Raw genomic sequence first — 25,777 nt, 5'->3', positions numbered from 1 at the left:
CTCTGTGAACAAGATCTGTTTTAGGTCTTAGATATAGAGCAAAACTAGTTAATGAATGCTGTTAATGTCAACCCCACCTACGATGTGCCGCCCACCTTGCTATGTGGTGAGGATAACAAAGATACATGTAATAGAGTTTCTGCATTTAATAATATGTGTATGAAGTTTAAATAAAGTACAGGGATCCCTGGGTGGCGCAGCGGTTTGGCGCCTGCTTTTGGCCCAGGGCGCGATCCTGGAGACCCGGGATCGAATCCCACGTCAGGCTCCCGGTGCATGGAGCCTGCTTCTCCCTCTGCCTGTATCTCTGCCTCTCTCTCTCTCTCTGTGACTATCATAAATAAATAAAAATTAAAAAAAAAAAAAGTTTTAAATAAAGTACAGTATCCATATTAACAAAGCAAGACATAAAATTGAGTATATGGAATGGTTTCAGTCATATAAAAATATAATTGGCATCAGTCACCCAAAAACGTGAATATCACAGTATAAAGAAATAGTGGCTTTTGAAATCCAAAGCTTAATGTGAAATTAGTCATTTATTGAGACTTTAACTTCATTATATATTGGCTCTCTATAAAATTTTGGTTTCATGCAGCTTAGTGGGATTGTAAAATGAAATAAAACCAAACCAAAATAAACAGAAAACTTTATTTGTTAATATTGGACTAGCTGATTCTAAGGAGGGAGCAACTCAATATACAGAAGAAATTATAGGATTTTAGAGAGTAAAATGGAAATATCTTGGGGTGGAGGCTAGGCAGATAGGGAGCCCCAAGAAGAAATGAGTTTTCTCTAGAATTAGAGAATTTTTACCAATGAGGAGAGGCCAGACTCATTTCATTTTGCCAGTTGAATAACTTCTAAAAAAGAAGGACCTTTGCTGGCTTTGTTCCCCCTGTGGATTATGTGTCCTCCAGAATTCCAAGTCCCTTGAGTGTTTCCCTTCTTACCCCTCTTTGAGTGATTTTTTTCTAGAATATAAGAGTAAATTTACTCATTGAAGAAAATTTGGAAAGTATAGTGAAGTTTTAAAAAATGGAAATAATCGGGGCATCTCGGTGGCTCAGTCAGTTAAGCATCTGACTCTTGATTTCAGCTCAGGTCATGATCTCAGGGTGGTGAGATCAAGCCCCACATTGGGCTCTATGTTGATGAGTGTGGACTCTACTTAGGATTCTCTCTCTCTTGCTAAAAAAAAAAAAAAAAAAAGAGTGGGGGAAGGAATAATCATTGTTATCGTCTTGTTCAGGGACAATGTCCGTTAAGATTTTGGTATATTTCATTTTAGGCCTTTTGTATATTTTTTATATTGTTGAAATCATACCTTTTAGGCAACTTTAGGTCTTGCTTTGTTAATACACTACTTCCTATTTAAATTTCATAAGCATATTTAAAATTGTGGGAATAGTTTATGAAAATTACAAACTATTCTGCTAATATTAGTCACATAGATTGCTTCTAAATTTAAACTATTATAAATAGCCCTCTGATGAACGGCAGCAAATAGTAGGTACGGCCTTGACCCTACAGTCCTGGATGAGACTTCTAATCCTTTTTGTTGATGGAAGTGTTTCATGGAGTGTCCTCCAAAAGATAAAACCTAATACCGTTATTTGTATGAAGGGACAGGGAGGAAAGGTGATGATATGATAATAAAATCACCTCTCACATATCACAAAGTTGCTTAAAGGAGTAGATTTTGAGCTAATTTGGAAAATCATGTTAAGGACAGAAGCACCTTCCAGGTTAAGAAAGATGTGAAAAGCAAGTATATCCATTTGTTTTGGCCACAATAGGGCTACATAGCAAACAACTAAAAAGTTAGAGCCACATGCAAAGTCAGCATTTATTTAGCTTGTCCACTTGCAGATTGGCCAGGATCATCTGATCTAGGCAAGTCTTCATTTGTTGCTTTAGATCCCAGGAGTTGAGAGTATCTTATGCAGGTCTATGGGTAAGCTGAGGCAGCTTTAGTCAAGGTGTTGCTTACCCTCCTGGCACCAGCAAGAAAATGAGCATGTAATCTTCTCAAGTCTTTGGCAGAGCAAGCCTCATTTCTCAAACACTTCTCAGAACCTTACTGTATCTTGCTTGCCAACATTACAGTGGCCATTGTAAGTCACATGCTTATGCTGAAGCAAGAGGAAGAAAAATGCTTTCAGGCCATGGAGGTATTGGAGAGGAGTGAACACCTCTGAACAAGAATCTACACTACCTCAGCAAGGGGAGAATCTTATAATGCCCTATCTTTTATCAAGGAACTCCTGTCTGCTAGAAAGACAATGAGGACCTCTTGAAATCTCCTTGTTTCTTTCTCTTCCATACATTTACCTAACTATGAACAGGATGCTCCTGGGGACAGCCTAGACATCCTGTGAACAAACGATGGAGATTTGGGGCCCAGACTTGAATATGAAGTGCCCTAACAACATTATCATCGGCACATTGTCTGTGTTTGTTCTCTAGTCTTTAAGGAACCACCCTTCATAGAAGAATCTGCTTCAGTTGATGACCCTGTGTCAGGCATCACTAACCTTATTTGCCCTTTAGGGCAACGCTGCTCAATCCTGGCTATACATCAGAGGCTGTTAGGGAGCATTTAAAAACCACAGAGCGCCTGAGCTCACCAAACCAATGAACTCATAATCTGTGGGGCTGAGGCCCCAGCATAGATATGTTTTAGGCACCCGGAAAAAGCACGTGTATTCGGTGTTGAGAACCACTGCTCTGGTACAAACATTTTCCTCTCTTTCAATCTATTTTCTGTTTTTCCAGTGCCAGCATTTTATTCACAGCCATGTCTTACTCCAGTCTCACCTGTCATGGAGTACTGAAACCTACACAACCAGCTGATATTTTATCAACATTTCTCCAGGGTGGCGGGGGGCTTGCTTAGAAAACCTATAAATTCTTTCACAATAAGAAATTGATTAGCCATGTTGTACCTCAGTCTGTATAGACTCAATTTGGGCTGCACGTTAGAATTACTTTGGAAACTAAAACAAAACAAAACAAAACAAAAAACAAAAAACCCTCCAAAACCCCCAAAACAGAACATCCCTACCCAGTACCAATCCCTAGAGATCCTGGCTCAACTGTTACTCCAGCCAGTGATACTATTTTCAAAAGGCTCAGGTAATTTTCATATGTAGCCATTTTTGAGAATCATAGAACCTTGATAGGGCAAGCATATGAGCAGCCATGTAAGCATAGAACCCCCAGGCACTAAAGATGAGTATGTTTTTCTTTCCTGATGCTGAGGCTTCTTCGATTAATAAGAGGTATTTCTTTGTATATTGGCATAAGAAATTGGGCACAGGTAATGAGAGTGATAATGAAGAGTATGGCTGTGCCAGAGGATGTGTATATGGGAGTGATGGAAAATAAGATCTGTGAGCAAGAGAAGTAGACACAAAGCCTCAGGTCATAGAGTCTCAAATATAAGGCCAAGGGCTGGAAGCATAGTTTACTAGACATTTGGGAACTCTGCAAAGTCCCTGAGCAGTACAGCTCTTAGATATCATGTGCTTCTTATTTTCTTCTTTGAAATCACCTTATTTATTCATACTTAGTGTGTCTTTGTGACCGTACCATTCCATTGTTGCCTATGTGTGTCTAGTGTATCTGGTATACTGAGCAAATATGCTTCCTGGGGTATAATCATTAAGCACCTGTTGCTTTAAAAATATTTGTTGAAGTTAGCTCTTTCCTCACCTCTGGATGAGAATCTAAGTGGCCATGACTACTCCTCTAAGTTCTACATAATCGGCACTATCAAAAGCCAGCTTTGTCCTTTGGACCTGGAGGTATTTAAAATTGATTTGTCCTCTCATTGGATGCCCAAATGTTCTTTGGAGGAAAGCCTCCCCTTCTTCTCCCAAATTACTGGGGATCTCTACCTGTAGACCCCTTGGTATAGCAAATATATTTTTTTTCTGGTTGTTAACTTCCACAGCCAATAGAAACCAAGTACTGCATATAGTTTCTCTGTTCAAGTCTGTTTTCCACTTGGACAGGACTTAACAACATTCAGGCTCACTGTCTCCTGCCTGGCATACATCTGGTCCATGGGAAACATTTACATATCTTTTGTGCCAACAAACTCTAGGAGTTTAGGCTGAATCCAACTCAGGCGCCATTCCTTTGACTTGTCCTTAGTGGTTAGTCAGCTTGCCTGTGGACCATTACATTTGTAGGAGAAAGTCGGACACCAGGCCCCGAGGCTTTGTAACTGTGGGGTGCATGCTCTGAGTGGTCTATGGAAGCCCCTCTCACCAGTGTGAGGTGAGGCTGGCATTTCCTTACTCTGACTCAGGGTTGGGGCAGGATTCACCCCATTTTAATGAGTCTCTCCAAAAATGCCTCCCCAGAGCTGCTGGAGAAAAATGTGCTAATCACAATTAACTAAGTCACTGATGCTATTTAACCTGAATTGTTCTACTTGGAGTTACCCAGGTGAGAAGTGGCTAGATTGCTGACCACACCTGCCTTCATGACGATCGATTTGGGACTCATATTTAAAACTACTGATTGTTTTCTCTGCCCTTGGCATATTAATGCGTCTTCATACTTATGGCTCATTACTCCCTCTGGCAGTCTTATGGGCCTCTTATTTCACTTCTGTTTCAGCTGTTCTGGTAAATGACTGCCTACCTGCACCCCCCACCCCCGCCTGGAGGACCCCCAAAGCAAATTTCAGGTATGCCACATAGCCTATATTTAAAATCATGTTGCTCAAAACATATTCTCCAAATTTCATAAAAATTTGTCAAGCCGATTCTGCATATGTGCTAACAGAGATATGTAAAAACCTATACAAACATATTTTTATTTATATAGCTACATATAGATGCAGTTAAAAATAAATAAATATTAGGCAGTAAATTCAACTGGCTAAGGGAAAAGAGTATTTTGATTGTATTGTTGGAATAGATGGGGATTTGAATGGCATTGTTTCTCACCCTTGCTGGAGGCTGGGGGATAGTAAATTTTCTCAAATACCATTTAAGTCTCTGTGCTTCTTGCTATTTGTCTTGCCAAGGATATCATAGGTCTTGATGGATTTGTTATGTGCAGTCATGCTTGGCTGATGGTTCCACCTCTTTGATCGTCCCACTAGGAATTCCATTATGGGGCTGTCCTTTGGAAATCTGCTTTTAGCTTGGGCCTGCTGTGTTGCCATGTGCCCTGCAGCTTTAGTCTGGTAAACTTCTTGTTTGTTGTTCTGCTAGGCACTTACTATACAGATGTGAGTCAGAACAAAAGGTTTAGTTTTAACCTTCCCAAATTGCTAAATATAATTAAATCTTTTTATACATCTTTACTGTACCAGAGGCACTGCTGGGCATAGTTAATTCTTTTAGAAAGGAAATGAGTTCTTTGGATTCTTAAGAAGTTATAGATTCGTCTTCATTTTTGATCTAGTTGTGATCATTTATCTGAAAATTTTCTGCAGTTTATTAAATTGAGTGCTCTCTGCATTTCCCTGGAGAACTTAGCTCTTCCTCACACTCAAGTGAGTGAGAGTTTTATTTGTTTATTTATTTATTTTTATCATTATTGTTTTTAATATTTAGTGAATCACCAGCAGATTGGAGAACTCACTATGAGGTTCTAGAGTTTGTTCTATATAAGTAGCGGGGTAGAGACAAGATGTGATTTCTTTCTTTCTTTCTTTTTTAATAATAAATTTATTTTTTATTGGTATTCAATTTACCAATATACAGAATAACACCCAGTGCTCATCCCATCAAGTGCCCCCCTCAGTGCCGGTCACCCATTCACCCCTACCCCCGCCCTCCTCCCCTTCCACCACCCCTAGTTCGTTTCCCAGAGTTAGGAGTCTTTATGTTCTGTCTCCCTTTCTGATATTTCCCACTCATTTCTTCTCCCTTCTCTTACATTCTCCTTCACTATTATTTATATATCCAAATGAATGAGAACATACAATGTTTGTCCTTCTCCGACTGACTTACTTCACTCAGCGTAATACCCTCCAGTTCCATCCACGTTGAAGCAAATGGTGGGTATTAGTCGTTTCTAATGGCTGAGGAATATTCCACTGTATACATAAACCACATCTTCTTTATCCATTCATCTTTCGATGGACACCGAGGCTCCTTCCACAGTTTGGCTATTGTGGACATTGCTGCTACAAACATCGGGGTGCAGGTGTCCTGGCGTTTCATTGCATCTGAATCTTTGGGATAAATCCCCAACAGTGCAATTGCTGGGTCGTAGGGCAGGTCTATTTTTAACTCTTTGAGGAGCCTCCACACAGTTTTCCAGAGTGGCTGCACCAGTTCACATTCCCACCAACAGTGCAAGAGGGTTCCCCTTTCTCCGCATCCTCTCCAACATTTGTGGTTTCCTGCCTTGTTAATTTTCACCATTCTCACTGGTGTGAGGTGGTATCTCATTGTGGTTTTGATTTGTATTTCCCTGATGGCAAGTGATGCAGAGCATTTTCTCATGTGCTTGTTGGCCATGTCTATGTCTTCCTCTGTGAGATTTCTCTTCATGTCTTTTGCCCATTTCATGATTGGATTGTTTGTTTCTTTGGTGTTGAGTTTAATGAGTTCCTTATGGATCTTGGAAACTAGCCCTTTATCTGATACGTCATTTGCAAATATCTTCTCCCATTCTGTAGGTTGTCTTTTAGTTTTGTTGACTGTGTCCTTTGCTGTGCAAAAGCTTCTTATCTTGATGAAGTCGCAATAGTTCATTTTTGCTTTTGTTTCTTTTGCCTTCCTGGATGTATCTTGCAAGAAGTTACTGTGGCTGAGTTCAAAAAGGGTGTGGCCTGTGTTCTCCTCTAGGATTTTGATGGAATCTTGTCTCACATTCAGATCTTTCATCCATTTTGAATTTATCTTTGTGTATGGTGAAAGAGAGTGGTCTAGTTTCATTCTTCTGCATGTGGATGTCCAATTTTCCCAGCACCATTTATTGAAGAGACTGTCTTTCTTCCAGTGGATAGTCTTTCCTCCTTTATCGAATATTAGTTGGCCATAAAGTTCAGGGTCCACTTCTGGGTTCTCTATTCTGGTCCATTGATCTATGTGTCTGTTTTTGTGCCACACTGTCTTGATGACCACAGCTTTGTAGTACAACCTGAAATCTGGCATTGTGATGCCCCCAGATATGGTTTTCTTTTTTAAAATTCCCCTGGCTATTCGGGGTCTTTTCTGATTCCACACAAATCTTAAAATAATTTGTTCTAACTCTCTGAAGAAAGTCCATGGTATTTTGATAGGGATTGCATTAAACGTGTAAATTGCCCTGGGTAACATTGACATTTTCACAATATTAATTCTGCCAATCCATGAGCATGGAATATTTTTCCATCTCTTTGTGTCTTCCTCAATTTCTTTCAGAAGTGTTCTATAGTTTTTAGGGTATAGATCCTTTATGTCTTTGGTTAGGTTTATTCCTAGGTATCTTATGCTTTTGGGTGCAATTGTAAATGGGATTGACTCCTTAATTTCTCTTTCTTCAGTCTCATTGTTAGTGTGTAGAAATGCCACTGATTTCTGGGCATTGATTTTGTATCCTGCCACACTACCAAATTGCTGTATGAGTTCTAGCAATCTTGGGGTGGAGGCTTTGGGGTTTTCTACGTAGAGTATCATGTCATCAGTGAAGAGGGAGAGTTTGACTTCTTCTTTGCCAATTTGAATGCCTTTAATGTCTTTTTGTTGTCTGATTGCTGAGGCGAGGACTTCCAGTACTATGTTGAACAGCAGTGGTGAGAGTGGACATCCCTGTCGTGTTCCTGATCTTAGGGGAAAGGCTCCCAGTGCTTCCCCATTGAGAATGATATTTGCTGTGGGCTTTTCGTAGATGGCTTTTAAGATGTCGAGGAATGTTCCCTCTATCCCCACACTCTGAAGAGTTTTGATCAGGAATGGATGCTGTATTTTGTCAAATGCTTTCTCTGCATCTAATGAGAGGATCATATGGTTCTTGGTTTTTCTCTTGCTGATATGATGAATCACATTGATTGTTTTACGAGTGTTGAACCAGCCTTGTGTCCCAGGGATAAATCCTACTTGGTCATGGTGAATAATTTTCTTAATGTATTGTTGGATCCTATTGGCTAGTATCTTGTTGAGAATTTTTGCATCCATGTTCATCAGGGATATTGGTCTGTAATTCTCCTTTTTGGTGTGGTCTTTGTCTGGTTTTGGAATTAAGGTGATGCTGGCCTCATAGAACGAATTTGGAAGTACTCCATCTCTTTCTATCTTTCCAAACAGCTTTAGTAGAATAGGTATGGTTTCTTCTTTAAACGTTTGATAGAATTCCCCTGGGAAGCCATCTGGCCCTGGACTTTTGTGTCTTGGGAGGTTTTTGATGACTGCCTCAATTTCCTCCCTGGTTATTGGCCTGTTCAGGTTTTCTATTTTTTTCCCCTTCCAGTTTTGGTAGTTTGTGGCTTTCCAGGAATGCGTCCATTTCTTCTAGATTGCCTAATTTATTGGCATAGAGCTGTTCATAATATGTTTTTAAAATCGTTTGTATTTCCTTGGTGTTGGTAGTGATCTCTCCTTTCTCATTCATGATTTTATTAATTTGAGTCTTCTCTCTTTTCTTTTTAATAAGGCTGGCTAATGGTTTATCTATCTTATTAATTCTTTCAAAGAACCAACTCCTGGTTCTGTTGATCTGTTCCACAGTTCTTCTGGTCTCGATTTCGTTTAGTTCTGCTTGAATCTTAATTAACTCTCTTCTTCTGCTGGGTGTAGGATCTATTTGCTGTTTTTTCTCTAGCTCCTTTATGTGTAAGGTTAGCTTTTGTGTTTGAGTTCTTTCCAGTTTTTGAATGGATGCTTGTATTGCGATGTATTTCCCCCTCAGGACTGCTTTTGCTGCATTCCAAAGATTCTGAACAGTTGTATCTTCATTCTCATTAGTTTCCATGAATCTTTTTAATTCTTCCTTAATTTCCTGGTTGACCCTTTCATCTTTTAGCAGGATGGTCCTTAACCTCCACGTGTTTGTGGTCCTTCCAAACTTCTTGTTGTGATTTAGTTCTAATTTCAAGGCATTATGGTCTGAGAATATGCAGGGGACGATCCCAATCTTTTGGTATTGGTTCAGACCCAATTGGTGACCCAGTATGTGGTCTATTCTGGAGAATGTTCCATGTGCACTTGAGAAGAATGTGTATTCAGTTGAGTTTGGATGTAAAGTTCTGTAAATATCTGTGAAATCCATCTGGTCCAGTGTATCATTTAAAGCTCTCGTTTCTTTGGAGATGTGCTTAGAAGACCTGTCGAGTATTGAAAGAGCTAGATTGAAGTCACCAAGCATAAGTGTATTATTATCTAAGTATTTCTTCACTTTGGTTATTAATTGATTTAAATATTTGGTAGCTCCCACATTCGGGGCATATATATTGAGGATTGTTAAGTCCTCTTGTTGGATAGATCCTTTAAGTATGATATAGTGTCCTCTTCATCTCTCACTACAGTCTTCGGGGTAAATTTTCGTTTATCTGATATAAGGATGGCTACCCCTGCTTTCTTTTGAGGACCATTTGAATGGTAAATGGTTCTCCAACCTTTTATTTTCAGGCTGTAGGTGTCCTTCTGTCTAAAATGAGTCTCTTGTAGACAGCAAATAGATGGGTCCTGCTTTTTTATCCAGTCTGAAACCCTGCGCCTTTTGATGGGGTAATTAAGCCCGTTCACGTTCAGAGTTACTATCGAAAGATTTGAGTTTAGTGTCATCATGATATCTATTCAGTCCTTGTTTTTGTGGATTATTCCACTGAACTTCTTCTTAAAGGGGAATTTTAAGAGTCCCCCTTAAAATTTCTTGCAGAGCTGGTTTGGAGGTCACATATTCTTTCAGTTCCTGCCTGTCTTGGAAGCTCTTTATCTCTCCTTCCATTTTGAATGAGAGCCTTGCTGGATAGAGTATTCTTGGTTGTATGTTCTTTTCATTTAGGACCCTGAATATATCCTGCCAGCCGTTTCTGGCCTGCCAGGTTCTGTGGAGAGGTCTGCTGTTACCCTAATAGTCCTCCCCATTAAAGTCAGGGATTTCTTGTCTCTTGATGCTTTAAGGATCTTCTCTTTATCTTTGGAATTTGCAAGCTTAACTATTAAATGTGAGGTGTTGAACGGTTTTTATTGATTTTGGGCGGGGGGGGGGGGGGAATCTATTTCCTGGATCTGAATGCCTGTTTCCCTTCCCAGATTAGGAAAGTTTTCAGCTATGATTTGTTCAAATACATATTCTGGCCCTCTGTCCCTTTCGGTGCCCTCGGGAACCCCAATTAAACATAGGTTTTTCTTCCTCAGGCTGTCGTTTATTTCCCTTAATCTATCTTCATGGTCTTTTAATTGTTTGTCTCTTTTTTCCTCAGTTTCCCTCTTTGCCATCAACTTGTCTTCTATGTCACTCACTCATTCTTCCACCTTGTTACGCCTCGTCGTTAGGACTTCTAGTTTGGATTGCATCTCATTCAATTGATTTTTAATTTCTGCATGATTGGATCTAAATTCTGCAGTCATGAAGTCTCTTGAGTCCCTTATGCTTTTTTCTAGAGCCACCAGTAGCTGTATAATAGTGCTTCTGAATTGGCCTTCTGACATTGAATTGTTATCCGGATTTTGTAACTCTGTGGGAGAGAGGGCTGTTTCTGATTCTTTCTTTTGAGGTGAGGTTTTCCTTCTAGTCATTTTGCTCAGTGCAGAGTGGCCAAAAACAAGTTGTATTGGGAAAAGGAGAAAAAGGAGAGAAAGAAGGAAAGAAGAGAGAAAAAGAAAAAAGAAAAATGGAAGAAAAAAAGAAAAAAGAGAAGAAAAAGAGAAATAGAAAGAAAAAGAAAGAAAGGAAAAAAAGGGTGGGGGAAGCAAACAGAAATCCAAAAGCAAAAAAACAAAACAAAACAAAACAAAACAAAACAAAAACAAAAGCCACGGGGGAGTATCTTCGGATTCTGTGTACTTTAAGTCCCTTGACTTCCCCTGGAACTGGTCCGTCCCGCTGGTCTTCTGGGGGAGGGGCCTGCTGTGCTGATTTTCAGGTGTTAGCACTTGGGGGAGCTGCTCTGCCCCTGCCTGGTGCAGGGCTCAGTGGGGGCTGTTTACCCCGTGAGGCCCCGGGAGGAAGCCACAGTGGCGGGGGCAGCTCTGGGACCCTGGAGTCAGCTCCCGCAGTAGCTCCGGGGCTCTCCGTCTGCAGGGCCTGGGGGCTCCGGGGCGGGGCCGCTGATCTGCTCAGTTCCAGGCAGGAGCGTCCTCGCTGTCCTGGGCCCTCCCGTCCTCTGCCTGTCCCGGGGGAGGCCGGATCCTGGGCTGTGTCCCGGCGCCCTGTGCTCCGGGGCCTGCGCTGTTGGATTCGCGCTCCCGCCCCGCAGCCCCCTCCGCGGAGCCGCCGCCCGAGCCCCTCCGAGCTGCTCCGGGTCCCGCCGAGCGCTGCAGCCCTTAGGGAGCTCGGCGCACTCTCCCGGGGCGCAGTTCCTCTGTTACTGTCCCAGGGAGCCCGAGGGCATCCCCGCCTTTCTGCGGATCCTGCTCCAATTCCCCGGGAGGCCTTTCCTCCGGGAAGGTTGGTGCAGCTCCTGCTCCTCCGGGACGGGGCTCTCCTGTCCTGGGGACACTCGCCCCGGCCTCAGCCCGGCTCCTCGCGGGCCCCTCCCCCTTGGAGGCCTTTTGTTTCTTTATTTCTTTTTCCCCGTCTTCCTACCGTGATAGAAGCGTGAACTCTTCTCACTGTAGTGTTCCAGCTGTTCTCTCTTTAAATCTCAGGCCGAATTCGTAGATTTTCAGGATGATTTGAAGGTTATCTAGGTAATTTGGTGGGGACAGGTGACTTGGGGACCCTACTCTTCCGCCGTCTTGCCCCTCCTCCTGCCCAGATGTGATTTCTAAATGGAGATTCCTTGGCAAGTTCAATTGAGAGTTGTATTAAATTTATTTATTTATTTTTTTAAAAAGATTTTATTTATTTATTCATGAGAGACAGAGAGAAAGAGAGAGAGGCAGAGACACAGGCAGAGGGAGAAGCAGGCTCCATGCAGGGAGTCCGATGCGGGACTGGATCCCGGGTCTCCAGGATCACATCCTGGGCTGAAGGCAGCGCTAAACCACTAAGCCACCAGAGCTGCCCTGTATTAAATTTAATAGGGGAAAAAAATAGCCAGAAGGGTGTTCACTTTAACTTTTGCAAACATCTTTTATCAATCTCCCATCATTTGGATTCTCTCGTGGGGGGGGGGGGGTGTGGATCTCCTGCTCTTAGTGGCAAGTATTCATTCTGCATGAAGAAGTTATCATGAGGGAATGAGGGACGTCCTCCTTTTGGACGTCCTGGGATAGAAAAAATTTCCACCGACAAATGGCTTGAGGTTTTTGTACTTATTGCAGAGAAGTGTTGATTGATTCTCATTGTACTTCTCAAATTTCTAAAATTTTGTTCTTCAAGGAAAAAGGTGGTGAATTCTAGGGATGTGGGTTTACTCTAAGTAAGATATCTCTCTAATATTTTTATCTCCAATGGTTCCATTATATTCATATTAAAACCTATGCATACCAAACATTTATCTATACATTAAATAATTTTTTCTGTAGCCAATCAATTGAGTAAAATTCATAATTTTTCTTATTTAAGGTAGAAATTAAATGTAGCCTGGTTCCTTTATTCCTCCTATTGTACTATTCCTCGGTAATTAGAAACCTTACTTCTTTCCCTTCAGTGCATATTTGAAGTGGAATGTTGTTGCCTCACCCCTTCACTCCAGTAAGCTCAACAACGTATGCCTCTTGCTAGCCCTTGTTAGGAGAGGACTAACTTTTGTGCATATATAACTGCTGTCTCTAGCCAAGATGGAATTCTGCAATGCCCTCATGGTCCCATTCATTTGTTTTTTAATACAACTTCCCTCCTCTTTTTCCTTCCCCCAGTCTCCCAGCACACTTTGAGTCTGACTTAAAGGCTGACCATTTGCTATAAATCCTTTTCAACAACTTATCTTCTTTTCCGTCTACTTTTTCTAGAAATACATTGTTCATTTCTTAAAGATATGTATAATTCTTTCAGGAATGATGTTTCAATCATAGTAAATGTATCCCTAGGTGTTTTCTGAGTGAATTAGCTATTAAAGCTTATAAATAGAGCTAAGCATGTGCAATGGTTAATAGATTAATCTTGTCACCAACAATGCTGAAAATTGGGGATTCCAGAGATGGTATTTCAATTCTCTTTCCCCTTTGTCACGCGACCCCTCCCTGGTTCTTCAGTCTCACCCTTTCCCCCTTTTTTTGATGTCCACTGTTTTAGCTTCTGGAATCTCTTAGAAGAAGCAAAGATGAGGCAAATAGAACATCTAATACATTCCCAAAGGACCAGCTTTTCTTTTCTGCTGTTTTGCTTTTGTTCTTATACCTCATTTTCCTATTTCTGGACTAGGCATACTGTGTAATATTTTTCCATGTTAAAAACAATGGTACCCATTAATATCTATGAGATAGGTATAGAGGAGAAAATTTAATTGGCACTATTCTGCACTTGATGACTAAGAACAGGAATGGGTTAAATCACTTTGGATCCATTGATTGTTTTAAATGAAACAGAATGTTTGGGCTACATGGAACCTATTCTAATCCCTTCCATTATAGAGTAGCTCAGGATCACAGAGCAAATTATTGGCAGCTAGGACCACAATGTAACCTTTTCATTTTACAATTAGGATACTAGACTATAAATAAAGAAAATGACTTGTCCAATGATGCACAGATAGCTGGTAGCAACACAAGGCATCTTGATTCTGAATTCTTTCTTTCTACTTCCCTATCCCATGTTCTGACAACAGTTTGGTAGAGTATCAGAGCCTTGTTTCATAAGTGATAGTTTAATTCTTTTGTATCCCCTTTTAGATTTCTGGGATCTCTTCTTCCAGATGCTAAAGCATAATCGTTTATTATTTCAGAGAGTGACCAAATTTCAATAAAGCTTGTTCTGGATAGGCCTTGGGCTCATTCCTTTAAGTCCTAAGAGAGGTGACAATTGCGGTGGGGGATGAGAATTTTCTGTACCAGGAGAGGAAGCTATTTTAAGAGAAGTTCCTATTCTGCTGCTATCAGTTGCTTTTCTTTGTAGATTTGATTTATTCTTCTAGGCATCTTAATTTTGAATGATATAAGGGATGTATGCATATATGTCTGAAGTTATGCAGCCGTTTAAACAGAAGAAGCATGATATTTTTCTCTTGATTACAAACTCCTCAAATAATTACCCCTTAAAAAGTAAACCATAGCTGGGTAATGGCTATGGCTTTCACTGTCTACAGAGTATGTTCATTAGGAATCTTGGGCCTGAGGTTGATGCAATATTGGCAGCAAGTACAAGACTGCTTGTGATCATTCAGAGGACTACAAAGGTTCATTCAAAAGTTTATTACAGGTAGAAAGAAGGTCTTTGTGAAGCTCTTCCTTAAAAAAAAAAAAGAGTCTTATTTATTTATTTGAGAAAAATAGCATTTGTGAGAGGTGGGGCAGAGGCCAAGAGAGAAACCTCAGGCAGACTCTCCACTGAATACAAAGCCTGGCAGGGGCTCTACACCAGGCTTGATGTGGGGCTTGATGAGACTTGGCAAGGGGTTCAATCCCATGAGTTTGATATTATTACCTGAGCTGAAAACCAGAGTCAGCCACTTAATTGACTGAGCCATGCAGATGCCCTGGACTTTTGGAGCTCCTTCTATACTTGATGGGAGTTCATAGATAGATCGCTGCTGGTATGTAGGAGAGAGCCACAATAGAATGTGGCATCCGTACCCTTGTTTAGTTGCTTTTATCTCTTTCCTTCTCAGGCCCAAATGGGCCATGTCCTCATCATGGATAAGCCTACATACAACCTCTCAGAAAAAAAGTTGCATGCTCATTGGTCTACATGAAGTAACAAATCTCTGCTTCCATCGGAGAAAAGAAGTTCAATCTAATGGAATTAAAAAACTTTTTGCACTGCTTTTACAAATTCATGAGCATGCTAAAATTTTATATAGTTTTGTGTCATGACCAGCTATTTCATAGTATGTGTACTCATGTACTGACCACCTTTTTCTTAACACCCCTTGTACCTGTTGTACAGAGGTCTAACTCTTACTCTTTAACTACCCCTTTGATCTCATCCAGAGGAAGTTAGGTACCTTCTTCCCCACCTACTCCTTTGGGTATCTTGATTCTCAGCATGAGGAAAACGTCAGGGTTACCAGTGCACCACCTAGAAAATCTTCTCTTTTTCTTTATGTGTTGGGTGATTAAAAACAGAATTGCTCAGAGGAGCAAGATTTCTGTGGTTCTCCTATGACTACTGCCTTATATAGCTTCCTAGCTTTACATACTTCATTGGATCCTTATAAAATGATAGATTAATGAAGGCATTTTAAAATCATGCATTTCAGGTGAGGGAATTGAGTATCAAAAGATAAAGTGATACCAAAAGTCACCAAGTCACTGGAGATGTAAAGAAGACTGGGGCACAGATCTAATTTTTGGTATAGAATGTTTTCCTGAAGCATCCCAGGTCTCCATATTTTCTTATCTGCAGATTTAAAGTTTGTTACCACGTAAGCAGCCACAGAATCCTGAGCTGTGAGCCATGTCAATATATGATACATGCCACATGTTGTATGTGACTTTCTGACAGTACAGCTGATAATGATTGCCATTGATTAGGTAAATGATTGAGTGAAGCGGGGAAGTCTCTAAGCCATGTACACATTTTCTATTCATGGCTTGAGGTTGTGGAAGGAAGGCAAGGGAAGGCAATGAACATTTACTGAATGTCTATAGTTATAAATGCTGTGCAGTGCTTTCCTTGTGAGCGTGGCAATTTTGTGAGGGAGTAAGGTATTTTCTGCATTTTGCATTCAGAGATATGAGGTTCTGAGAGTCAAGATCATGCAGCTAGAAAGTAGCATATTCAGGTGAATGTATTATAGTGAACCATTCTCTTCTTTCTTGAATAAAATTCAATTTCTGAAGCCAGGCAAATATGTTTGTTCTGTCACTAAAAAGAACTAGATAGTCTACACTGCTGAAACTGAGATAATCAGTTATTGAAGCATGGTATAGCATGAAGAGACAGATCAAGATTGGAATTTTAATCTGTAAATTATATTATTATCATCAAACTCAATAAACTTCCACATTCTGGTCTTCTTTATATATTTCTTAGAAAAGGAATATATTCCATTTAATTTAAACTGGTATTCTCTTGGAATCATGAGATCTTCAGCCACGTATTCATGTGGTGTCATGCATTTGCATATGCTAGTACCCAAAGGAGTCCTACAAATTTCAAATTTAATATACAATGAATTTTAGAATAGGGACTATTTAATACTTATGCCTCCAGACATTCTCTGGAGATTTCCAAGTTAGAAACAAACAAACAAACAAAAGAAATAAAAACTTTTTCAAAGCTTTCAACACATTTAAGAAATGAAATCCGGTTGACAAATACTTCGGCCAAATGCCATTAACTAAAACTTCTGCTAACAAATTTCGCTGAAGTTTTATTGGGGGAAAAAAAAAGGAATTCCATTAAAATGATACAATAACAACAGTCCATTCCAGGTTGGTGGTAAGGACTGTATTTAGGAGAGATGGTTCTGATCATGTAAATTTTTTTTTAATGAAAATGTGTGTATAATGAAATTTTATCACATCCAGCCTCTTCTCTTGGGAATGAAATATCTCCATGGATAGATTTGTCACCTTAATGACTGGTGGAATATTTCTTCCATGAGGTAACATTGGCAATAACTGATGAGATCTAGAAGGATCTATTAGATGAGTAGTTAGCCAAATAAGATCTTAAGGGTAAAGGCTTTTCTAGATGTATTAGTGGAGAGTTTCACCAACGCTGGTTTCTTCAGTCTTCCAATTAACCTTTGAGTTTCTGGCTGCAGTGATTTAAAGGTGGGCATTAATCGAAAGTACTTTTGTAATATTAAGCTCTATTTGTTTGAGGAGTTGATAATTACTTTCCTGATTTTTTTCTTCCCACTTGTGTGTGTGTGTATGTGTTTTAGTTTCTTTCTTTCTTTTTTTTTTTTTAGTGTTTCAAGTTTTTATTTAAATTCTACTTGGTTAACATGTAGTGTAATATTAGTTATTAGTTTCAGGAGTAGAATTTAGTGATTCATCACTTACATATAATACCCAGGGTTCATCACAAGTGCCCTCCTTAATACTATCTCCCATTTAGCACATCCACCTGCCCTCCAGCCACCCTGTTTGTTTTCTATAGTGAAGAGTCTCTCTTATGGTTTGCTTCCCTCTCTCCCCTTTTTTTCTTTCCCTTATGTTCATCTGTTTTGTTTCTTAAATTCCACATATGAGAGAAATCATATGGTATTTTTCTTTCTCTGACTTATTTTCTTAGTATAACATACTCTAGCTCCATCCATGTCATTACAAATGGCAAGATTTCTTTTTTTTTAATTGCAAGATTTCATTCTTTTTTTTATGGCTGAGTACTATTCCATTGTGTGTGTGTGTGTGTGTGTGTGTGTGTGTGTGTGTGTATTTGGGCTTTTTCCATGATTTGGCTATTGTTGATAATGCTGCTATAAATATCTGGGCTTAGGTGCCCCTTTAAATCAGCATTTTTGTATTCTTTGGGTAAATACCTAGTGCAATTGCTGGGTCATAGGGTAGTTCTATTTTTAACTGTATGAGGAATCATCATATTGTTTTCTAGAGTGGCTGAAGCAGTTTGCATTGTATCCACCAGTGCAAGAAGGTTCCCCTCTCTACATCCTTGCCAACACCTATTGTTTCTTGTGTTTTTCCCGTTTTAGCCGTTCCAACAGGTGTGAGGTGGTATCTCATTGTAGTTTTAATTTGTATTTCCCTGATGATGACTGATGTTGAACATCTTTTCATGTGTCTGCTGGCCATCTGTATGTCTGGAAAATGTCTCTCATGTCTTCTGCCCATTTCTTAACTGGATTATTTGTTTTTTGGGGTGTTGAATTTGATAAGTTCTTCATAGATTTTGAATACTAGCCTTTTATTATGTCATTTGCAAATATCTTCTTTGATTTCATAGGCTAGGCTGCCTTTTTGTTTTGTTGATTGTTTGCTGTGCAAAAGCCTTTTATTTTGGTGTAGTTTCAATAGTTTATTTTTATTTTTATCCCCCTTGCCTGAGGAGACATATCTAGAAAAATGTAGCTAAGGCTGATGTCTAAGAGATTACTGCCTGTGTTCTCTATTTGTTGATTTCCTGTCTCACATTTAGGCCTTTAATCCATTTCAAGTTTATTTTTGGTATAGGAAAGTAGTCCAGTTTCATTTTTTTTCTCAAAGCTATTTATTGAAGAGACTGTCATTTTTCTATTGTATGTTTTTGCTTCCTTTGTCTTAGATTAATTGGCCCTATAAGTGTGGGTTTATTTCTGGGGTTTCTATCATGTTCCATCAATCTATGTGTCTATTTTTCTGCTAGTACCATACTGTTTTGATTACTATAGCTTTTGAGGATATCTTCTAATATGGGATTGTAATACCTCCAGCTTTGTTATTTCTCAAGATTGCTTTTGTTACTGAGAGTCTTTTATGGTTCCATTCACATTTTAGGATAATTTGTTTTAGTTCTGTGAAAAATACTATTGGTATTTTGATAGGGATTATTTGAATCTGTAGATTGCTTTGGGTAGAATGGACATTTTGACAGTATTAATTCTTCCAGTTCATGAGCATGGTATGTCTTTTCATTTGTTTGTGTTATCTTCAATTTCTTTATCAGTGTCTTATAGTTTTCAGAGTACAGGTCTTTCACCTCCTTGGTTAAATTTATTATTAGGTATTTTATTATTTTTGGTGCAGTTGTAAATGGAATTGTTTTCTTAATTTTTCTTTCTTCTACATTATTAATGTATAGAAGCACAACATATTTCTGTATATTAATTTTGTATCTTGCAACTTGACTGAATTCATTTATTAGTTCTAATAGCTTTTTGGTGGAGTCTTCAGGGATTTTTCCAAAGACATACAGCTGGCTTACAGACATGTGGAAGGATGCTTAGCATCACTAATCATCAGGGAAATGCAAATCGAAACCACAGTGAGATTATCACTTTATTCCTGTCAGAATACTAATATAAAAAGACAAAAAGAAATACAAGTATTGGTAAGAATGTGGAGAAAACGGAGCCCTTGTGTACTGTTGAGAATGTAACTTTGTACAGCCACTATGGAAAACAGTATGGAAGTTACTAAAAAAATTAAGAATAGGGTTACATTATGGTCCAGTAATTCCCTTGCTGGGTGTTTACCCAAAGAAAATGAAAACATTACTTGGAAAAGATATATGCACCCCTATGTTTATTGCAGCGTTATTTACAACAGCCAAGATATGGAAGCAACACAAGTTTCCACCAATAGATGAATACTGAAAAGGTGGTATATATACACAATGGAATATTACTCAGTCATAGAAAGCATGAGATCTTGCCATGTGGGACAACATGGATGGACCCATAGGATGTTATGCTAAGTAAGATAAGTAAGACACAGAAAAATAAATACCATATGGTTTCACTTATATGTGAAATCTAAAAAAATGAACAAACAAAAAACAGAAAATAAAATCATAATTACAGAGAAATGTGGTGGTTGGCAGAGAGGAGGAGGTTGGAAGTATGCAACAAATAGGTGAAGGGGATTAGAAGGTGCAAACTTCCAGTTATAAAATAAATGAGACATGGAGATGAAAAGTACAGCATGGGGAATATAGTCAATAATATGATAATCATAACCCTCTTCTTTTTGTCCTTTTCCTAATTTGTTTGTTTCTTAAATTCCACATGTGAGAGAAATCACTTAGTATTTGTCTTTCTCTGACTTATTTTGCTTAGCATAATACTCTCTGACTCTATCCATATCATTGCAAATGGCAAGATTTCATTCTTTTCTATGGCTGAGTAATATTCCATTGTGTGTGTGTGTATGTGTGCTTGTGTGTGTGTATGTGTGTGTATCACCTCTTCTTTATCCATTCATCAGTCTATGAACATTTGGACTCTTTCCATGATTTGGCTATTGCTGATAATGCTGCTATAAATATGGGGGCGCACATGCCCCTTCGAATCAGCATTTTTTGTATCCTTTGGCTAAATGCTTAGTAGTGCAATTGCAGTGCACTGTAGGGTAGTTCTATTTTTAACTTTATGTGCAATCTCCATACTGTGTTCTAGAGTGGCTAAAGCAGTTTGCATTCCCATGACCAGGGCAAGAGGGTTCCCATTTCTCTGCATCCTTGCCAATACCTGTTGTTTCTTGTGTTTTTTATATTAGCCATTCTGACTGGTGTGAAGTAGTAACTCATTGTAGTTTTGATTTGTATTTCCCTGATCATGAGTAACATTGAACATATTAGCCATCTGTTTGTTTTCTTTGGAAGGATGTCTATTCATGTCTTCTGCCCATTTTTAAAAAAATATTTATTTATTTCATGAGAGACAGAGAGAGAGAGAGAGAGAGAGAGAGAGGCAGAGACACAGGCAGAGGGAGAAGCAGGCCCCATGTAGGCTCCATGCAGGGAGCCCGACATGGGACTCAATTCTGGGTCTCCAGGATCATGCCCTGGGTGGAAGGAGGCATTAAACCACTGAGCCACCTGGGCTGCTCTCTTCTGCCCATTTTTATTGGATTATTCATTTTTGGTGTATTGAGTTTGATCAGTTCTTTTTATATTTTGGATACTAACCCTTTATTAGATGTGTCATTTGCAAATATCTTCTCCCATTCCATAGATTATCTTCTAATTTTGTTGATTGTTTTCCTCACTATGCAGAATATTTTTATTTTGGTGAAGTCCTAATAGTTTAGTTTTGCTTTTGTTTCCCTTGCCTTGGGACACATATCTAGAATGAATTTGACATGACTGATGTTGAAGAGATTACTGCCTGATTTCTCCTCTAGGATTTTTATGGTTTCAGACCTCACATTTAGGTATTGAATACATTTTGAATTTATTTTTGTGTTTGGTGTAAGAAAGTGGTCCAGTTTCATTCTTTTGCATGTTGCTATCCAGTTTTCCTAGCACCATTTGTTGAAGAGATTGTCTTTTTCCCATTGGATATTCTTTCCTTCTTTGTTGAAGATTAATTGACCATATGGTGTGAGTTCATTTCTGGATTTTCTGTTCTGTTCTGTTGATCTGTGTCTATTTTTGTGGCAATACTATACTATTTTGATTACTACAGCTTTGTAATGTAACTTGAATTCTCTAATTGTGATGACTCCAGCTTTGCTTTGCTTTTTCAAGGTTGCTTTGGCTATTCAGGGTCTTTTGTGGTTCCATACAAGATACAGGATTGCTTATTCTTGCTCTGTGAAAAATGCTGTTGGTATTTTGATAGGGATTGCATTAAATGTGCAAATTGCTTTGGGTAGTATAGATATTTAACAACATTTGTTCTTCTAATCCGTCAGCATGGAATATCTCTCTATCTCTCTGTGATAGACTCCAAACTTTAAATGAGTGCTTCAAGTATCTTGATGAGAATTTTGGCAGTTACTTTGCTTTGAGATATTCCTATGTCAAGAGGACATAGTCATTTGTTTTTAAATGCTTGTAAACAAATAAAATATAGGGCCTTAAATAGAAGTATGAAACACTCATTACATTTAGCCAGGCTCCAATATTAGCCATAAAATACTCTTGTCATCCCTACATGATCTAACAACCAGTTGGTGCAAATTAAATATACTTTAACTTATCTATCAATCACTGTTTTGTTTAGTTTCCTAAATGGAATCTGCAGCCTTGAGCACAAAAATTTCAGGGATTTCCTAGAAGGTGAGTTGTAGATCATCTTTTATGTACAGCATGTAGCTGTTTCCTCCAACACTCTTTCTTGACCGATCCACATTTGATATTTCTAACAGTCCTCAAAATGCTTGAGCCTGTGAGAGCACATCATTGCAAGAACCCAGAAATTGAAAGTACAGCTTTGAGGATAAATCCTGGCAGTAGCACAAAGGCTGTAGCATCTTCTGAACAGGGTCAGTAGACCTAGGAAATCTGTGCCTATATGTATGTTGGGTTCAGGCATGAAGAGTTATACTCGTGGTCTGCTTGTAGATCTAATAATTCATTTTGCAGGTGCCACAGGAAAGGCTTTCTTGAGATACAGTACTGGCTGGGTGGATTTACTCACCTGGCCTAGAGTCATCTCTATGAACTGCATGGTGATGGAGTCCTGAAACTGTCTATTCAATATGTCTGTCACAAGACTTAGCAGCTCTATCATATGTAATTGAATTTATTGATGGGAAAGACTAAAACCTGGAAGGAGGTTATACTTTTAAATGATAAAGACACTATCCATAGTTTTGTTACCAGAACTTTTGAATTTTTCCCAGAATGTTCTAGAGCTGTATTAATATACCTTCCTATTGCCTTCAATTCTATCTCATCCCAACAGCTGTCAGTTAATTAAAATGGGCCTCTAGAGCAGGGCTTCTCAGACTCTAATATGCATAAAATTATGTAAACAAATGTCCTGGGGATCTTGATAAAATGTAGCTTCTGATTCAACAGGTCTAAGGTGGAGCCTGGAGTTTTATATTTTGAAAAAGATTGTGGGTGATATAGATGCTACTGGTCCAACATTTGAGTAGCATAGCTTCAGATTTGCTTTCAAGGAAATAAAACGAAATTAGCATTTATGAGTTATAACTCAAGTCAAAGAGCTCCAGGCAATTTATAGATATTGTTTCACCTAATTTTCTAAGGTATTTGAAAAATGCATTGAATGTCCATTTTACATATGAGAAAACCGAAGCTTGAATATTTTAACTTAGCTCAAATCAGCTAGTAACGGCAAAGCTAAGATTGAAACCTGGTTTCTCTGACCCCATTCATGCTTCTGCCTGACCCTACTGCCTCTCAGTGCTGATGTCCCTCAGAGTATGCTGACCTGCCAAGGTTTTGTTGTCAAACAGTATCCCAAAGGATGAGTAAACTAGCAGATTGAAACCCTTTTAAGCCTTTCTTAAATCCAGAGTAACAAGGAAATTAGTAAGCCTTGGGAATACAGGAAAGCAGATAGGCAAGTGGTAATTGTACTAATAAACCAGAGAGAGCCAGGTCAAGGAAACAGTGGGAAGAGCCAGTAGTCAGCTGACAGAAGAGTCAGTGACTCTCAAGTCTCCACCAGAAGGGTCATCTTGTGAAGTTACACCATTCACCAGAAGAATGAGCACTGGACTCTTTAGAATAGCTCAGGGCTATTCTGAGGGAAGAGGTTGGCTCTACATTTGGAGGACAGTAGTGAAACTCTTATAGGGAATTGACAAAAGGGACAAACGAAATGAGGAAGAACATCATTACCACTCAACACTTATTATAAATGTTCTAAAAACATAGATATGAGGGAGAGCCTTTGCCTTCAAGAGGAATTAATGTAATGGAATATCTGCTAGAACCAAATAACAATGTCTTTTTTCTATGTATAAGAAATCAGGAGAGGATTCTTCTTGAAGAGATTGGACCATCTAACTGGACTGGGGAAAAACGCTAAATTTATATGAAGGAGAAAGACCTAAATGAGTTCTCTTAATAGAGGGTAACAGCTTTGATAAAATTCTAGAGGCATAAATACTTATGCTAGAAAGAATGAGAATCAAAACTAAAAATTTAGAGCAGGTGAGGCAAAGTAATAGGGGCTAGCAAGCTGAATAGAAGGGAAATAACAGGCCGTTGAGCAGAGCCAACAATGAGCTAGCAGTCACTAACTCCAGGGAGAGTCATCCCTGGGTTTTGCTTGCTCCTGTATACCTGTTAGAGTGTGGCTGACAAGTGCAGAGTAGAACAAACAGGTGAGTACCATGGCAGCCAGAGAAGCAAGTGGCACCTACCAGTTATCAAGGAAACAAAGGCTTGACATAAGGCCCTCATTCCTTCTAATCTGAATGGATCTGGTGAGGGGAAGAATCTGTAGTGTTAAATTCTTGACCTAAGTATCTGTACTCATCTTGAGGACATATTTTGCTGCAAATCTCAGTGACAAAGCTCCTGTTTCTTACTTCGCTGGAGAACAAAGTGTGAGTTGCTGAATAGTGGGACACATTGGTCTCTATTCCTTTAGGAGGTTAAGTCAGGAGGATGCATGGACCCAGTGGCTGCAGGGTGCCAGAATGGTTATTCCACCTACAAGATGATAATAGTTTTAGTTGTTTCTTTTAATTTTAAGCCTTATAAAAAGAGTCATTAAAATTATGATTTCTTGGAAATCCCTGGGTGGCTCAGCAGTTAAGCACCTGCCTTCGGCCCAGGATGTGATCCTGGAGTCCTGGGATCGAGTCTGGTGTTGGGCTTCCTGCATGGAGCCTGCTTCTCCCTCTGCCTGTGTCTCTTTCTCTCTCTCTCTCTGTGTCTCTCATGAATAAAAATAAAAAAAAATATTTCTTTTTAAATTTTCCTCAGTGTTTTTGTACCTTGTTCAGTATATATTAATGCTCAGTACGTATTCTCCCACTTATTTTTGAAAACATTCCCAGAGACAACACCTTAGCTTTTTTTTTTTTTTTTGAGAGAATCAGATGATTTATGTAACAACAAACAAACAAAACTACCCTGAAGTAGCACAGCTAAGCAATATGGAAAAGATAGCTTAAAGTTTGGATTTTGAAAGCACTAGAATTTTCCTTTTCTCTATTAAGTTGTGGGATAGAAGAAGAGACAGGGTTCTAAAGTTACTGTGGTGTAGACATCAACAACCTTGGATGATCTTGGATGTGTCATTATCTCTCTGGGTCTTGACATCCTGAAATATAAAAAGAAAGATTACACTAAGCCATCTCTCTGATCCTGTTAGCTCAAACCCTCTGTGATCCTGAAGATGTAATCTCTGTTTTATAGATCTGCATTTATGTCAAAGGAAATGCCATTGTAAGTTTTTCATCACCATAGCAAAACTGTTAAAGTAGTAGATTGAACAAATACATTTGTATATCACAATACAACTGGTCATCCCTCATTTATACAAATCTTGTTGAAGAAATGACAGTCAAAAGCCTCTCCATATTCAAGCATAAAAAAATCTATAAAATTATATTCAACTGGTTAGCAGCCTGTGCCTGAGGTTTTAATAGAGTTATATTTCTTTTCTGTGTTCAGAGAAGGCTTTTCCAAATGAATATGAGATGGTGCACTTGATTTGGTTGTCCTTTCTAAACCGTGGACTAAATTTATTAATGCAGCTCATGACTTACCCCTTAATTTGTTTCATTAAACATGGTTTTTATTTTGTCAGAAGCCAATGTAAATATGTATATGTTTTGTCATTGAAATGAATTTCAAGTAGGCAGGAATGAGATAACAGATTTTTATTGTATAAAACAAATATGATATGTGAAAACCTGTGTTAGAAAAAAGATTCATCAATGTAAAATTATTCACTTTGCCTGAATAATTACTTATAAATGTATTTGTTCCTCAAGGATTATATTAGAGAATATTTAACCCAATATTTATTCATTTATTTAACTACAAAAAAATTCAATTTATATACAATTTTTAGAATTTCATTTCCTGTTTAGTTAGGTCAGTTTCTGAGGTTTAAGCAACTTAAGATTTTTTAAATGAAAGCACAAGTAGAATTTTCATTTGACACTAGTAATTACATTGGATTTGGAGATAATGCAAGATGAGAGGACAAAACTAAAGAGATACTAAGAAAGGTTAGTATAAAGCAAAAAAAAAAAAAAACCCAATAAACAAAAAAAATGAATATGTTTCC

The sequence above is a fragment of the Vulpes vulpes genome, chromosome 8 (genome assembly GCF_048418805.1).
Source record: "Vulpes vulpes isolate BD-2025 chromosome 8, VulVul3, whole genome shotgun sequence".
Taxonomy (NCBI): Eukaryota; Metazoa; Chordata; class Mammalia; order Carnivora; family Canidae; genus Vulpes; species Vulpes vulpes.
Note: the sequence above shows the minus strand (reverse complement) of the source record.